Source organism: Eubalaena glacialis, chromosome 9, assembly GCF_028564815.1.
Source record: "Eubalaena glacialis isolate mEubGla1 chromosome 9, mEubGla1.1.hap2.+ XY, whole genome shotgun sequence".
Lineage (NCBI taxonomy): Eukaryota > Metazoa > Chordata > Mammalia > Artiodactyla > Balaenidae > Eubalaena > Eubalaena glacialis.
The window spans coordinates 86,208,934-86,224,824 of NC_083724.1; the positions used below are offsets into that span (position 1 = coordinate 86,208,934).

Sequence of the window (15,891 nt, forward strand, 5' to 3'; positions counted from 1 at the left end):
ACAAATAATTACTCATTTAATCCTCACAACAGTCCCACTAGGAGAATAGCATTATCCCCCTTTTAAAGATGGCGGGCGAAATAGCGTTTACGGTGAAGTAAATGCAACCGCTGGAATCCAGACCCTAATGAGGCAGAGTCTGTTCTTAACCACTGTCTGTACTAAAGGTGATTTAAAACAGGTAGGTACAACTTTTGTACAATGCTTTATCTAGATACTTTGGTTCTGAAAATACATGACAAGCCAGTAATCTGACAGGCAGACAATGGCCTTTTATAGAGTCCAAAGGGAGTGTGATGATACATTATTACATTTATTATATGGAAGAGCAGCATCACCACACCCAGCCGAGTAACTCTGTATGGAACAACCGGTTTAGGAAAAGTCAGTCTTGACTGTCTAGAGTTCTTGAGGAGCAGTAGAGGACACATCTTTTTAAGGGTTTAAAATATTTTTTATTTGCATTTTCTTCAATGTGTTTCCCAAAGCCTAACTTCTATTCAAAATGTGCTTTTAAGATTCATCTTGAGGATAAATGAGGCTCTCTAAAACAAGATGCAATACTAATCAAAAGATATTGACAGGTAAGATACCTCTTTCTGTCAGTATTGTACTGTAATGGGAATTTAAATTGGTCATGGAGTTCATAAAATCCAGTTGAAAAGTTTGGTTTGATTCTTTTTTGGATGTCGCTGGAGGGAGTACTGATTTTCTCAGAATCTTTGCGGTGATTGCGTCATGGTCCAGACATATTTCCAACAATTTGGAGCAGAAATATGGGGGCTGTCTGCCTTAGAGGTCATTAACAAATTACAGAGGGCTAACAGAATCTCCCGTTTCTGCCTGCCGCAAAGTCTCTTAGTTTAGATTATTTCAGGACCTATATTTATGACCTAAGAAGTTGTGTAAAGTGAAAGAATTTTATTTCCAGTGCTTGTTTTCAAACCTTAGGAAAATCAGTGAGCTAGTATATGCTATGAATTAAAACCTAGACTGTGCTGTTCCAGAGTCAGCCATTTATTTAGGGTCATTCATCCATTTCATTTTTTTCAACAAATGTTGAATTCCTGATAACGTGCCTGATATATGAGAGAAATAGTCACAGTGCCTGTTTTCAAAGTGTTGAAAAATATGGTAAAGGTAAAAAATGTCCTGAAATTGAAAATTTAAGACTTTGCTTAGATGAATGTACTTTTTTTCCTCCTAAATTTGAGCCAGTGTTACTCTGGGGCTCTACTTCCCTCTGGGAACTATGGGAAAAAAAATTTAACTTGCCAGTTAACATATCTCAAGTCTTTGCTAATTTAAATCATATCTTTGATGGTTTGGTCTCTTTTGGATATATGCCCTGTTGTTCAGATTTCCTTCTCCACTTCCTTTGCATGCTGTCTGGAGATGTGATGATCTGGAGTCATATGATTGGAAAGAAGTGTCCCTAGATACACATCCACAGGCTCTTTGAGGGGGTCCTCTTGCTTCTTTGGTCTTTCTAGGCTCTGTTCTTTGCCTTGTTGCTGGATATCTGATGCTGAGGTCTGAGACTCATGGACTCGTGGTTAGTTCTGTCAGCTTAGTCCATCTCCAGTGGTTCGCTGTTGCCAGCTTGGCCCCATCCTACACATGATGGCATCATACATCCCTCTTGGGATCTAGCTGCAACTCCCAGGAGATTTTCATTGTGGGTGGTTCACTACTTCCCCCCAGTTGGCAATCTCCTGGCTGCTTTGCTGTCTGTCTTCCTTGGCATCAAGAAGAATCCAGAAACATCTGGATTCTTTTCAAGAACACAAGGAATCTCAGGTATGCCTGAAAGTGCCAATTTCAGCTCTCCTCTGCTTGACTGTGTCCTGCTGTTATTTTCACACTCCTGAAATCATCCCATGTTTCTCTTCGGTAGTCTACTACCAAAGAGAACATGGGCTACATATTTCAAACTTTTCCCTCAACTAATCTCACTCCCTGAGTGATGGAAAGTTCTGCTCCCCTCCCTGTTGCCATGGAGACTAGCAGTCCCATCTTTCATTCCTCTCCCTACTTCCAAGTTTCAGCCGCCCCTTTTCCCATGGAAACTGAATACCCAACTCCCAGCTATTTCTTAGGTCCCATTGCCTGCTTCTCATCTCCACAATCATTAAATGCTGCACTCTAGACTTTTTTAGGTTCCCCACAGCCCTGCCCCCCACGGCTTTCCTGGGGTCGAACTTCCCAAGAGGCCTTTGAGTATTCACTGGATCAGGAACCTGAGAATATCCCTGGGCTCATGTGCTACCCCCTAAAACCTGCAGCCCTCCCATTGCACCTGAAAGCTGAGGGTTACCTGAGGCTTTTAGAAGTCATCTCTAGGCCATCTTCATCTTTACAGACCCAACCCCCAAAAGACACCAGGAAGCTGCTGCCTCTCTCCTTGCCAACCAGCCCAGCACAGATGAAGTCCTTTCTCCCAGCACTGGACACAGGGCAGTGATGGAGAGAAATCAGGTCTGGATTATTCAGAAGAAAAAAAATCTGTATCTCCTTCAAAAGGAGATATAGCTAGTGGTGGGTAGGTCTGTGGCAGTGTTGGTGATACAAAGATGGGAGAGGAAGGAAGGAAACTTCTACTGATTGTGTAACCACTGGGCTGAGCACTCAGTACTTGTGTCTGATTGTCTTCTCGCAGTTCTACAATTTGTGAGTTAGAAAACTGAGGTTCAAAGAGTAGTCATAGGCTTATGGTAACATGGCTTTACCGGCCTATTCATTCACAACGTGACCACAGCCTTTTAGACTTCAGTGTTTATATTCTTTTTACTCTACCACGCACCAAACTCCTGTCCCCTGACTGAGCCCTCACACCGTCAGGAGCTAGTGTTCCTTTCTGAATTCTCTATTTTTGAGACCACTCTCTGAAACTGCGATTCATTAGTCTCGGGCTATAGATCCAGCTCTGCCTCTACTTAGTTTTGATCTTCAGCAAATTCCCTTCCCTCCTGATCTTCAGTTTCTAACTGTAAGCCCAAGACAAGGAACGTGATGCCAAACATCCAGTCACTATTCTTGACTGATCCTGAAAAGCTCAATTCTTCTCATGAGTAATTTATTTTGGGGTGTGCATTTTAATAGTTTGTTTATATATTAATAATTTGTTTTATTGATTATTTTAAATCTAAGTAAAAAATTACATTTTATATATTTTGAGGTTTTATTTTTAGATTTATCTTCTATTTATGATATTAAATTCCTCTTTATAGTTGTGGTATAAAATCTTCTTTTAAAATATATAAATTAGTATAGCACAGGGAACTCTACTTAATGCACTGTAGTGTCCTAAATGGAGGGGATATATGTATATGTATGGCTGATTCATTTTGCTGTGCAGTAGAAGCTAACACAACATTGTAAAGCAACTGTACTCCAATAAAAATTAATTAAAAAAGTATAAATTTAAACATATCCATTTAAAGAAAACTAGTAATAATTATCGAGAGATGTCAAAAATCATGAAGACAATATACATATTATTGAACTTTGGGAAGCACTGGACCCAAGGGAGAGAAGAGAAAATGCCCAGAATTAAACACTGAGGCTGTCCAACATTTAGACATTAAGAAAAATAAGAGAAGCTGATAAAGAAGACCAAAAAAGGAGGAGCTTCAGTGATAAGAGGGAATTTTTTTTTTAACATCTTTATTGGAGTATAATTGCTTTACAATGTTGTGTTAGTTTCATTGTGAATCAGCTATATGTATATACATATATCCCCATATCCCCTCCCTCTTGCGCCTCCCTTCCACCCTCCCTATCCCACCCCTCTAGGTGGTCACAAAGCACCGAGCTGATCTCTCTGTGCGATGCACTAGCTTCCCACTAGCTATCTGTTTTACATTTGGTAGTGTATATATGTCAGTGCTACTCTCTCACTTCGTTGCAGTTTACCCTTCCCTGTCCCTGTGTCCTCAAGTCCATTCTCTATGTCTGCATCTTTATTCCTGTCCTGCCCCTAGGTTTATCAGAACCATTTTTTTAAGATTCCATATGTATGTGTTAGCATACGGTATTTGATTTTCTCTTTCTGACTTACTTCACTCTGTATGACAGACTCTGGGTCCATCCACCTCACTACAAATAACTCAATTTCGTTTCTTTTTATGACTGAGTAATATTCCATTGTATACATGTGCCACATCTTCTTTATCCATTCATCTGTCATTGGACATTTAGGTTGTTTCTATGTCCTGGCTATTGTAAATAGAGCTGCAGTGAACACTGTGGTACATGACTCTTTTTGAATTATGGTTTTCTCAGGGTATATGCCCAGTAGTGGGATTGCTGGGTCATATGGTAGTTCTATTTTTAGTTTTTTAAGGAACCTCCATACTGTTCTCCATAGTGGCTGTATCAATTTACATTGCCACCAACAGTGCAAGAGGGTTCCCTTTTCTCCACACCCTCTCCAGCATTTGTTGTTTGTAGATTTTTTGATGATGGCCATTCTGACCAGTGTGAGGTGATACCTCAATGCGGTTTTGATTTGCATTTCTGATAAGAGGGAATTTCAGAGATTGTAATATATAAAACTTTTCTCTGAGCTGCTCTGGCCTGATGGATGCCAAATGTACCAAAAATGCTATGTCAAGACGTCCAAGGGTTCCGTTGGGAGGGGAGGATCCACAACCAGCCTAGGTCAAGGCATTTAACTAATGACATTGGGTGGGGTTAACACAGTGACTCAAATTTCCAGAAGCAATCCCAGCTAAGTATCATCTATTGCTTTGAAACTATTCTCTCCTGAGCCAAACAGGTAGAAATTGAGAAGGGAGAAAGGTAGTGAAGAAGATGGGAAAGTAGTATTTAGAAGTCAAAGGTGGTGGAAGTGGGGGAAAGCTTCGCAATGCAGAGAGAGAAAATGAAGCCTAAATTAGGGCTGTCCCAACCATATGTAAGGAGAAAATATAGGTTGAAGAGTAGTCTTCATTACAGAAAATGGAGTAGAGTTTGATTAAATAAAAATAGTAAATAAAAAATATTAATGGCTCTAATCTTGAACTGTTCTAGTATTCTTGAACTGTTGTACTTTATCCCCTGGGCATGGAACAGACCACAGTGCTTCTCTGAGTGGGGCTGCCAGATAAAATGCTTGGGACATACGTATACTAAAAAAAAAATTGCTCGTTTATCTGAAATTCAGATTTAACTGGGTGTCCTGTATTAACTAATTAATTTTGTTGTTGCTAACTTTGGCTGTCTCCAATATCTTCTGGAGGCTTTCTGCTAGAGCTTGAACTCTTGGCAAGGATTCACCCAACTGAAGAATACTTACTGGTTCTCAGGTTATCCAAGTATATCTAACTATGCTGTCTTCTTGCAGTGACCGTATAAAAAGCTCCCTTTCTCCCCCAACCACGTTGTATTTTGAAAAATAGCAAAACTATAGAAAATTTGTAAGAAATGTACAATGGATATCTATATACCATTTACGTAATTCAAGAATTTTAACATTTTGTCACATTTTCTTCCTTTCCCTCCCTCCCTCTTTTCCTCCCTTTGTGCATATGTGTATTGTTTAGCTGAACCATTTGAGAGTTAGTTGCAGATATCTAGACACCTAGGCCCCCAAACTCTCAGCATGTATCTTTTAAAAATGAGGATATTTTCCTCTGTAACCACAGTGCAATTATCACACTCAGGACATTTAATATTGACATAATACTACTTTCTAATATGCAGTCCATATTTAAGTTTCTGCAATTGTCCAAGTAATGTCCTTTAACATTTTTTTTTTTTTGGTATTCTAGATTTGCGCAAGGATCATGCATCGTATTGTATTTATTTTCATGTCTCTGTTCTTTAATGTAACACAGGTTGACGGTCGTTTTTTTTTTTTTTTTTTGGTTTTTCATTCGTAATATTGACATTTTTGAAGAGTCCAAGCACATTCTTTTGCAGATGTCTGATTGTTTCCTCATGATTAGACTTAGGTTAAACATTTTTGGGAGGAATACTAATAGGTGATATATCACACATCTGAGTTGTCACAACAGAGGATATATGATGTGAATATGTCCTTTTAATGATGATCAGTTGGATTATTTGATTAAGGTGTTATCTACTGTATTTCTCCATTATAAAGATTCATTTTTTCCCTTTGTAGTTAATAAGTGACTTGTGATGGGATATTTTGGACTGTGTGAAGATCCTGTTTCCCCATATTTCTCCCAATGGTTTTAGTATCCATTGATGATTCTCTCCTGAAATCAAATATTAATACGGTAGTTGTGAACTAGTGACTTTCTATTTCTATCATCTCTTTTATGTTTATTAGTTAGCATTCTTCTATAAAGGAAGGCTTTCCTTTCTCCTCCTAATCACTTTAAAATTAAAAAAAAAATCAGTGTAGACTCATGGATTCTATTTTATTCAGTGTGTTATAATCCATTCCTGTCATTATTCACTTTGATGCTCATATTGTCCCAAATTTGGCAAGTGGCAGCCCCTTAAACGGGTTCTTATATCTCTTTGACATATCGTCCTCAGTATTGAGTACTTCCTTAATTTCTGGCACTAGAAAATGCTCCAGGCTCACCTTGAAATTAGGCATTTTCCCAAAGGGTTTGGGGAATGGTGTTTAGAAAACAAGCCCTGGGTGCCATGTGTGCTCATTGCTCTGGGGTGAAATTGCTCTTAGGTCCTCTCAATGGACAGTACTAGAAACACTTTTTAAAATCCATGAGTTCATAATGATACTCTAATTGATATCCAATCCAGTAGTATAGAATTCTACCTCCATTCCATATTTGTCTCTTTGTTCTCCCACAGTGAACTCCCTGCTTCCTCAAAACATCAATATATTTACTCATTTGCTCATTTCTACAACATACACAAAACAGTTTCAGAATTACTTCACCAACATTATCCAAAACAAGCTTACCAAGTAAAGTTCGAGATTTTTTTTGTCTTTAGAATATATCCCACTGAAAGTGTATAGTCAGAATAATTTGTTATTATGTTCAGATGTTTTTTGGATTAATTCTTTTTTCTTTGTAATTGTATTATTAACTTGGTTATAATCAAGTTAATTCATTTCTTTCACTTTCAGAGCCTCCTACCCACCCATTCTTGTTGATTTAATTTATTTTTTTTAATATGTAAAATGCTAACATGGTTCAAAATACGAAACTATATAAAAGTTATATTCAGACAGGTCCTGTCCCCTTTCCATCTCTTCCATTTCATTCCCCCAACCCCCATAGATAAGCAAATTTATTTGCTTCTTGTTTATCTTTTTTTTTCTTTTTTGTAAATATAAATGATACATGCAGCACTATTTACAATAGGCAAACATGGAAGCAACCTAAATGTCCACCGACAGATGAATGGATAAAGAATATGTGGGACTTCCCTGGTGGCGCAGTAGTTAAGAATCTGCCTGCCAACGCAGGCGACACAGGTTCGAGCCCTGGTCTGGGAAGATCCCACATGCCATGGAGCAACTAAGCCCATGCGCCAAAACTACTGAGCCTATGCGCCACAACTACTGAAGCCTGCACACCTAGAGCCCGTGCTCCTCAACAAGAGAAGCCACTGCAGTGAGAAGCCCGTGCACCACAACAAAGAGCAGCCCCCGCTTGCTGCAACTAGAGAAAGTCCTCACACAGCAACAAAGACCCAATGCAGCCAAAAAAAAAAGAATATGTGGTATATATATATAATGGAATATTACTCAGCTGAAGAAAAGAATGAAATAATGCCATTTACAGTAATGTGGATGGACCTAGAGATCATCATACTAATTAATCAGAAATAGACTCACAGGGACTTCCCTGGTGGCACAGTGGTTAAGAATCCGCCTGCCAGTGCAAGGGACACGGGTTCGAGCCCTGGTCCAGGAAGATCCCACATGCCACAGAGCAACTAAGCCCGTGCGCCAGAACTACTGAAGCCCACGCGCCTAGAGTCCGTGCTCTGGAAGAAGAGAAGCCACTGCAACAAGAAGCCCGTGCACCTCAACGAAGAGTAGCCCCCCCCTCACTGCAACTATAGAAAGCCCGCGTGCAGCAACGAAGACCCAATGCAGCCAAAAATAAATAAATAAATTTATAAAAAAAAGAAATAGACTCACAGACATGGAAAACAAACTTATGGTTACCAAAGGGGAAACGGAGGAGGGATAAATCAAGAGTTTGGGATTAACATATACACACTACTATATATAAAATAAATAACCAACAAGGACCTACTATATAGCATTGGGAACTATACTCAATATTTTGTAATAACCTATAAGGGAAAAACTTTTCAAAGAATTTTGGTGGTTTTATGTACACAAGTAGTTTTGTAATGTATTAGAGGGCAATGACCTTCAAGATAAAGCATTATTTTGTAACAATATTGCAAAACAGTTTGATATGTGAGGTTAAAAAAAAACGTTATCTGATTGGATAAGTCGTGTATTTGCCTTTGCAATTTGGAGAAAGGTTAATAATAATCTATTTGGTGTTACAAAATGCTCTCACTTTAACCTGTGAGGTACGTTGGGCAAGGGTTATTACCCTATTTTATAGATGAGGAAAGTTGAGACTGAGAGAGGTTTGGGGACTAACCCAAAGCCGTGTGACTAATAAGTGCCAGAGTCAGAATTAAAACTCAGGCTGTTTGATTCCTAATTCAGTATTCTTTAAGTAACGGAAGACTAAATACTGAATTATGAATTTACATACTGGGCATTTGTGTTTTGACGGTGGTTCAGAATTGGGAGTTTTTCTTGTATGTTGATGGAAAATTCATTTTAAAATACTAATTATTTAAATGAAATCACTAGGTTAACAAAGTTAATTAAATGTTTACTTTTCTGATTTTGGGCATGCTATTACACAAGCTGTCATTGATTGGTAGTCAGTAGAGATGCCGAGGAAAGTGGAAATAAAGTGTAAACAGGGGTCTCATTTGCCCTTTTCAGACTTTCTTGGGGGTTCCTGTCAATTTCCCTATGATGACTTCCTACTGCCCTTAAGATAAAGACTGACGCCATCCCATGGTCCGCAGTTCCCGAGGGGCCTGTTGCTTCCCCGCCTTCCAGTGTCGTGCTGCCCATTCTCCCCGGGGTCTCTTTTCCCTAGCCACACTTTGCCTTCTCTCAGTCTTCAAACCCGCCACCCCAGGGCCTGTACACATATTCTTCTTCCTGGGCTGCTTTCCCCCCCTTTCTTCACCCAGTTAACATCTCATCACTCAATGCTCAGATCAGTAAGGTCAATAAGATCACTTATTCAGGGAAGCTTCTCTGATCTCTCTGGCTGCGCCAATCTCTCTGTTATAGTCTCTCGTAGTATCATGTGCTCCTTCTGTATAGCACTCCTCACAATCACAATTTTACCAATGTTTGTGCAATTTTTTTTAAAAGCTTGTTATGAGGATTCTTTTTAACAAATATTTATTTATTTATTTTGGCTGTGTTGGGTCTTAGTTGCGGCACGCAGGATCTTTGTTGTGGCATGTGGGCTTCTCTCTAGCTGTGGCACGTGGGTGGCGCACAGTCTTCTCTCTAGTTGTGGCATGCAGGCTCCAGAGCGCGTGGGTTCTGTAGTTGCGACATGCAGAATCTCTAGTTGTGGTGCGTGGGCTCAGTAGTTGTGGTGTGCAGACTTAGTTGCCCTGTGGCATGTGGCATCTTAGTTCCCTGACCAGGGATTGAACGTGCATCCCCTGCATTGGAAGGTGGATTCTTAACCACTGGACCACCAGGGAAGTCCCTTGTGCAATTACTTGATCAATGTCTGCCTCTCCCACTAGTGTGCAAACACCAGGAGAGCAAGAACTCTGGTTTTGTCACCATGGTGTTCCACAGCCTAGTGCGGTGCCCGGCACACAATAGGAGTTCAACCAATACTGATGCATGAGTGATGGTGTGCATGGTTGCAGGTATGCATGAACCCAGGCAGTTCCCTTGGCTTGGCATGCCACTTTCATACATTCTCATTTTCTCTAGGTCTTTCTGACCTTTCCATATCTGCTCATGACATTTTGAGCCTTTAGTAGATGCATGTATGTTTAATCACATTGCCTCTCTAGCTCCTGATTCTGCATGTGTATTCTGTTTTGTAACCTCTGAACTCAGTAAGCTTTCATGGGTTTAGTGGCATTCGTGAGAATTTGAGGAGCTGTCTCCTCCATTACTACCCAGCCTCCCATCATTTCACTGACTCTTCTTTCTTCTCTCTCTCTCTTCCAATTTCCTCTTCTCTCCTGACCCTTCTTCCTCTTCCACTCCAGGAGTGTCACAAGCATCTTATCCCATGCAGGATAATTTTGCAGAAGCCATGGTACCAGCCAACATCTGTGACCCCGTAGGTATTCCCCTTCTCTGAGTGGACTGACCCAGGCCTTTTTCCAACAAAGATAGACCTCGTGGAAGATGAAGTCTAGTACTAACTACTAAAAGTAAGTAATAACAAAATAATACATCATTAGGGTACATTAGAATGGTATCATTTCTGGTCAAGTTTGAAGACTGTCCAGTGCTCTAGCCTATGGCCTTGGGGGAGAGATGGGTGAAAGGGAGGATGAGAGGAAACAAGGGTAATGAATAACTTTCTCACACTTCCTAAGGCGTGTTCTTCCTACTGCTGTCCTATCTCAGGTCCTTCCTACAATTACTTCCAGCCACCATCGGTCTCCCCATTTCTTCCATCAGATAGAAAAGATAACATTCTCAAGTGTTCCTCTGAGGACATTTGGGCAAAATCAGATTGAGGACAGACCATTTTAATATCTGGAATCACCAGGTAGTGCCCGTGGCCAATTCAGGGAGTCCGTATCGTAATGTGCCATCTTCCTCTTGCAATCACTTGAGCCTGTCAGAGCTTTCAAAGTGGGTATTTCTGCCATCCTCAGTTCTTCTTTCAGGTTTTGTTGCATTTCCTTACCCAGAGCTATTTTGTACAAGCATGTCTCGTGATGGTGTCACTTTAGGGTCTGAGGTTTTGGTGCCTACCCATGTAAGTGTGGAAACTGGGACTTAGAGGGGGTAGTAAGCTGGTCCTAAGACACACAGCTATGAATAGCAGAGCCAGGATTTGAACCTCTGACTCACACCAAAGCCCATGAGCCTAAATGTCAAGCTGTTTACCATGGCTGGGGGAGGAAGGTGTGAGGAATGAAAACCAGTGTTTTGTTAGGTCAACAGATTTGTTTACACTCTCTGTATAAACAGTGAAATTTCCCCATAGGAGTCACATCAGAAGAGACAGTAATGCCTAAAAACACATTGGTGAACTTGACTCTGCCTTAACTGCTGTTAGTTCTTGTTTTCACTCATCAGTGTCTTACTTTTCTTTTGCCATCATCTTTTTGTTATTCATTAATCAAAAAGCCTTAACCAGCTCTCTTTTGGAATAACTGTTTTTATAGTTTTCTAGAAAAAAATCTGCTTCCCTTTTCACTTTTTCCTAGGATCTTTTTCCACAAAAGGCCGTATCCCTGAATTTGTATCATTCCAGGCATTAGAGAATCAAAGTCAGAAACCTGTGTAGGTTTTTAAGATTATTTACTTCCTTCTCCTCCCCAAACACACACAGACACACACATGTTGCTTTGCATACTCATTATTAAAAATACAGACTTAAAAACTCTCAGAGGCAGGTGGTCAATTAATTAAGATGACTTCAAAATATGTTGAGTTTGTGTGTGTGTGTCGGGGGTTGGGAGCTCAGTTGCGGTCTCTAGATCTAGATCTAGCACACCGTGAACCAGCTCTGGAGCCCACTTACAGACCACAGAGGTTCATGCAGCGGGAGGGCTAACGACATCCTCCCTTCTAGAAAAATGGAGTGACTCAGAATACAGATGTTTCGCCTACTCTTGCATTTGCAATTAGGAGCTGGCTCGGCAGTTCCCAGGGAGTCTTTGAATCATCTGTTCTTGTATTTCCTCATGCCGCTGTTCTTTTTAGAACAATCTAGGACATGTCAGCTGAAAAGAAAATTACTTGCAAAGAGAGAATGGCTTTTTATGTGGGGGTGGGGACAGAGAGTTCTCTTTTTTCCTCTCTACATGGGAACATGGTGGAGAGAATGAGCTAAAAATTGTCAGAGAAATAGATGAGTTCTCACGTACCCAGATACCTGGAGAACTTCATGGAATGAAGGCAGTTTAATGTAACTTTTAACTTTACTCCTGGTGTGTATAAAATGACAAAGACATGATCATTTCACTTTAATAAATAAATACTAACACAAAGGAGATGAACCAGAGAAACCTGAATTTTCGGGCAGCCTCATGAAGTAAAAATAAACTGAGTACCTATTTTGAAATCATTTTTGATGCAGTGTGCCCCAGGGCTGTGTCACTGCTGGTATTTTTTTTTCCATCTACATAAGAGTGTCCCAGTCCAAGCAGACCCTGGATTTAGGTAAACAGATGGTTTGTTTAGATGAGGTCCTGTATTGCCCTGGCACAGGAGAAAAGACCTTATTTTTTTTATCTGTCAAATATTTATCTGCATAAAGCATTTTGTAAGGCATTAAAACCTGGTTTCCACACATATTTTATTACCCCTTCATTTCCTGGGATTCTGGGAGGCGTGGTGGAAGCAGAGACAACAGTATTAGTATCACAGAATTTTAGAGCAAAATGTACTTCAGAGGAATACTCCTCAAGTGTTCCTCAAATGTATGTTCATGGACTGATGATAATTAGGAAACTTTCAGCATTTGAACAGAATGAAAAACAAAGAAACAAGAAAGTGATTTTTGCATAAAGCAAAATGTATTCAATTTAAAATGAGATTTTAAAAAAGAATGTCTGTTCTACTTTTCTGATTTGGGGGGGAATGAAACCTTCATTCTCTACCTTTTCTTTGCTGCCCCCTTTTTTGTGAAGGAAACCAGAATATGTCACCCCAAAATATGTCTCTTTGACAGAAAAAGTTGTTTTGAGCTGAAAGCAATTAAGAAGCAGCAAATGTAGGAAAAGCTCCCTGCTTTCTGCCTAAAGGCAGGGTATAAATTCTTTTTTTTTAATTTTCAAATTTTTTTACTTTTTTGGCACAGCTTGCAGGATCTTAGTTCCCTGACCAGAGATTGAACTTGGGTCACAGCAGTAAAAGCCCAGAATCCTAATCACTAGGCCACCAGGGAACTCCCTATAAATTCTCCTTTTACTGGGGATAGACTCTTATCAGCCCAGAGACACCAGAAGAATCTGCAAACAAATCTTACTCCACTAGTGTCCTCCCAAATAGTTACCACCCCACAGTTTGCTACTCTTGGAAGTCTAAAACTGCTTTCCTTTGTCCTATCATTTCTCTAGAGATTTATTGTTCTTGGTTGAAGATGCTATATAAGCTAGAGTTCTAAGCCACCGCTTTGAGTTATTCTTCATTTAGATTTCTCCTGACTGATGTGAGCTGCATGCTTTGTTTTTCTCTTGTTAATTTTTTGTTTTTGTTGTTAAGAGCCCCAGCTGAAAGCCTAAGATAGGTAAAGGTAAAGTTTTGCTTCTCTTGCACCTGTCGGAGGAGAAGAGGCTCAAGAAACTGAGACCCAGATGGGGATCAAACTATCACTTTGGTCCTGGGCTGAGCAAGGGCTAAGCAACACTCTAAATCCAGTCTGGAGGGCAGTCTTCTCCCTCCCTTGCAACCAAATTCAACCGGGTCCACTCCACAAGGCTGATGTGACTCACACCCAGTCAGAGGCAGAGAAGGTGGAGCAGAGATAGAATTATGGATTGCTAGAGTGGGCTGGGCTTAGCCTGCTTAACTGCACAAAGAGACATACAGGTGCAGTGAACTCTCACCCAGACCTTGCCCACCAGTGAACTACACCCTGTGAATGTCAGCTCATCGATCAGATTAGGTGCTTCTCTTCCTTTTGGATGGCAAGAGCATGGAGTGGAAGCTCTCTTCCCAGCATAGGCCTAGACGTGGAAATGTTGGAGGAAGAGCCTTCCTCTATGAACCAAAATGGAGAGTTCAGAAGGGCTGGGTTGGCTATAGAATTTACTAAAAGAGCCTCGGTGCTTTGACGGTCTCATTGTTTCTGGCATCACTGCATAGCTAAGGGCTGGAGAGAATCGTGGAAGAGAATCGTAAAACGGTGTTTGTAGTTCCACAAGCAGGCTAAGAGATTTTTTATGATTAAAAGTTTTAAAATTGTAGTAAAATACATATAAAATTTGCAATCTTAACCATTTTTAAATGTACAGTTCAGTGATATTAAGTACATTCACATTGCTGGGTTACCATGACCACCATTCATCTCCAGAACTTTTTCGTCTTCTCAAATTGAAACTGTGTACCAATGAAACAATAACTCCCTCCTCTCTCCAGATCCTGACAACCACCATTCTACTTCCTGTCTCTATGCATTTGACTATTCTAAGTACCACATATAAGAGGAATCATACTTATCCTTTAGTGACTAGCTTCTTTCACTTTTAGCATAATGTCTTTAAGGCTGATTCATGTTGTATCATGTGTCAGAATTTCCTTCTTTTTTAAGCTTGGCTAATAATTCCACTGTATGTATATAACTGATTGTTCTCTATGGGAACTTGAGCCAGACCCTCAACGTGGCAGCTGGTATCTGTTGTACCAATAGTTCTGGGAATGGCCTAAAAATGCACAGAGAGTCCTAGCATCTTCCTGAGCATAGAGCTGGGGAGTGGAAGGAGATGTGGGATACATTCTTCACCTCAGCTGAGAAGCACAGATAGGGCAATCAAGGAGATACAGGAGTGCCACAATTTCCATGGCTCCTCTCTCAGGATCCATCCCATTGGAAGCTTGCATGTGGATGGTACCTCTAACCTCTGGCTTGCTCCTAAAAGTGCCTTTTGTGCCACTGGGTTCCCTGATCTTCTGTCTGTAACACTCATGAAAGAGACAATTCTGCTGTCAGGATTGTGTTCTTGAGAAGATTCGCACCATACAGCAATCTGAGTGAGAGAAAATGGTGAACCTTAATGTCTTCAGACTTTAATTGACCCAGGTCAAAGGATTTCATGTTTGGAATTCAGCCTGTCTTTGGAAATGTAATCGTTGATGTAGGTTTAGGTTAAAATTTGGGCGTTTATGTGTTGCTGGCTTTGTGTTATGTAGAGTATTTTAGACTTTTGTCTGGTGTTCATTGCAAGATCTCTGGTGAGTGATGTTGAGTATTGAATGGAATATCATTTGGAATGGAAAACAGAAAAAGCAATGAATTTTGGCCTATAGTGTATATGGCCTTAAAGTTATCTTAACATTCTGTTTTGACCTGCTTCAGAGTCTTCTGGGGCAGTAGCTGAGCTGCCCACTTCTCAGCCCCCAGAAGCAGCCAGCAGGACAGGTGTGGGGAGCACAGGCCCAGCTCATCTAGGCAGAGGAGTCACCTTCCCTGACAGGCTGCGCTGCATCTGACTGGCGTCAGGCGTGGTTGCTAAACCCAACTCCTCCAGAGATGCCAGCTAGCATCCCTTTATTCAGCTTTATGAGGCACCCTATTACTCTGTGGAGCATTTGGCACTTGACCAACCCCGTAATAAAGTTGTTTTGGTTCCTCATTTGGATCTCTGTGTCCATTCTTCACTGACTGTAGTGAGGGTGAGAGGAGGGGTGGGGTGAGTAGATGGTTGTAGTTGTCGACATCTTGAATTTATTTTGCACATAAAGGGTTGGCAAGCCTATGTTAATCCTTAAAATTAAAAAAAATTTGTTTTTCAAAGTAACCCATGGACTCATTGTCTGCAATCCACTACCTTAAAGACCACACAGAACTACATGATCACTTTATAAATGAGGACTCCAAAGCCCGAAGAGTTTACTTAACTTGCCCGTGGTCACAGACGGTGACCAAGCTGTGCCAGCTCTTTCCTCCAAACTATTTAGAAGTCCCATTTGAGATGTAGAACCCCTTGTGCATTCACCCACTAGGA

The 15,891-nt window shown here is 40.6% G+C and overlaps 1 long non-coding RNA gene across 1 annotated transcript in view; it reads left to right on the forward strand.

Moving 5' to 3' along the window:
• Positions 1-95: 95 nt before the first annotated feature.
• LOC133097441 (uncharacterized) overlaps positions 96-15,891 on the forward strand; it is a 50,133-nt gene continuing 34,337 nt past the window's right edge. Inside the window, exon 1 of the long non-coding RNA XR_009702008.1 lies at positions 96-181. This is a non-coding gene — a long non-coding RNA (uncharacterized LOC133097441). The remainder of the gene's footprint in view (positions 182-15,891) is intronic.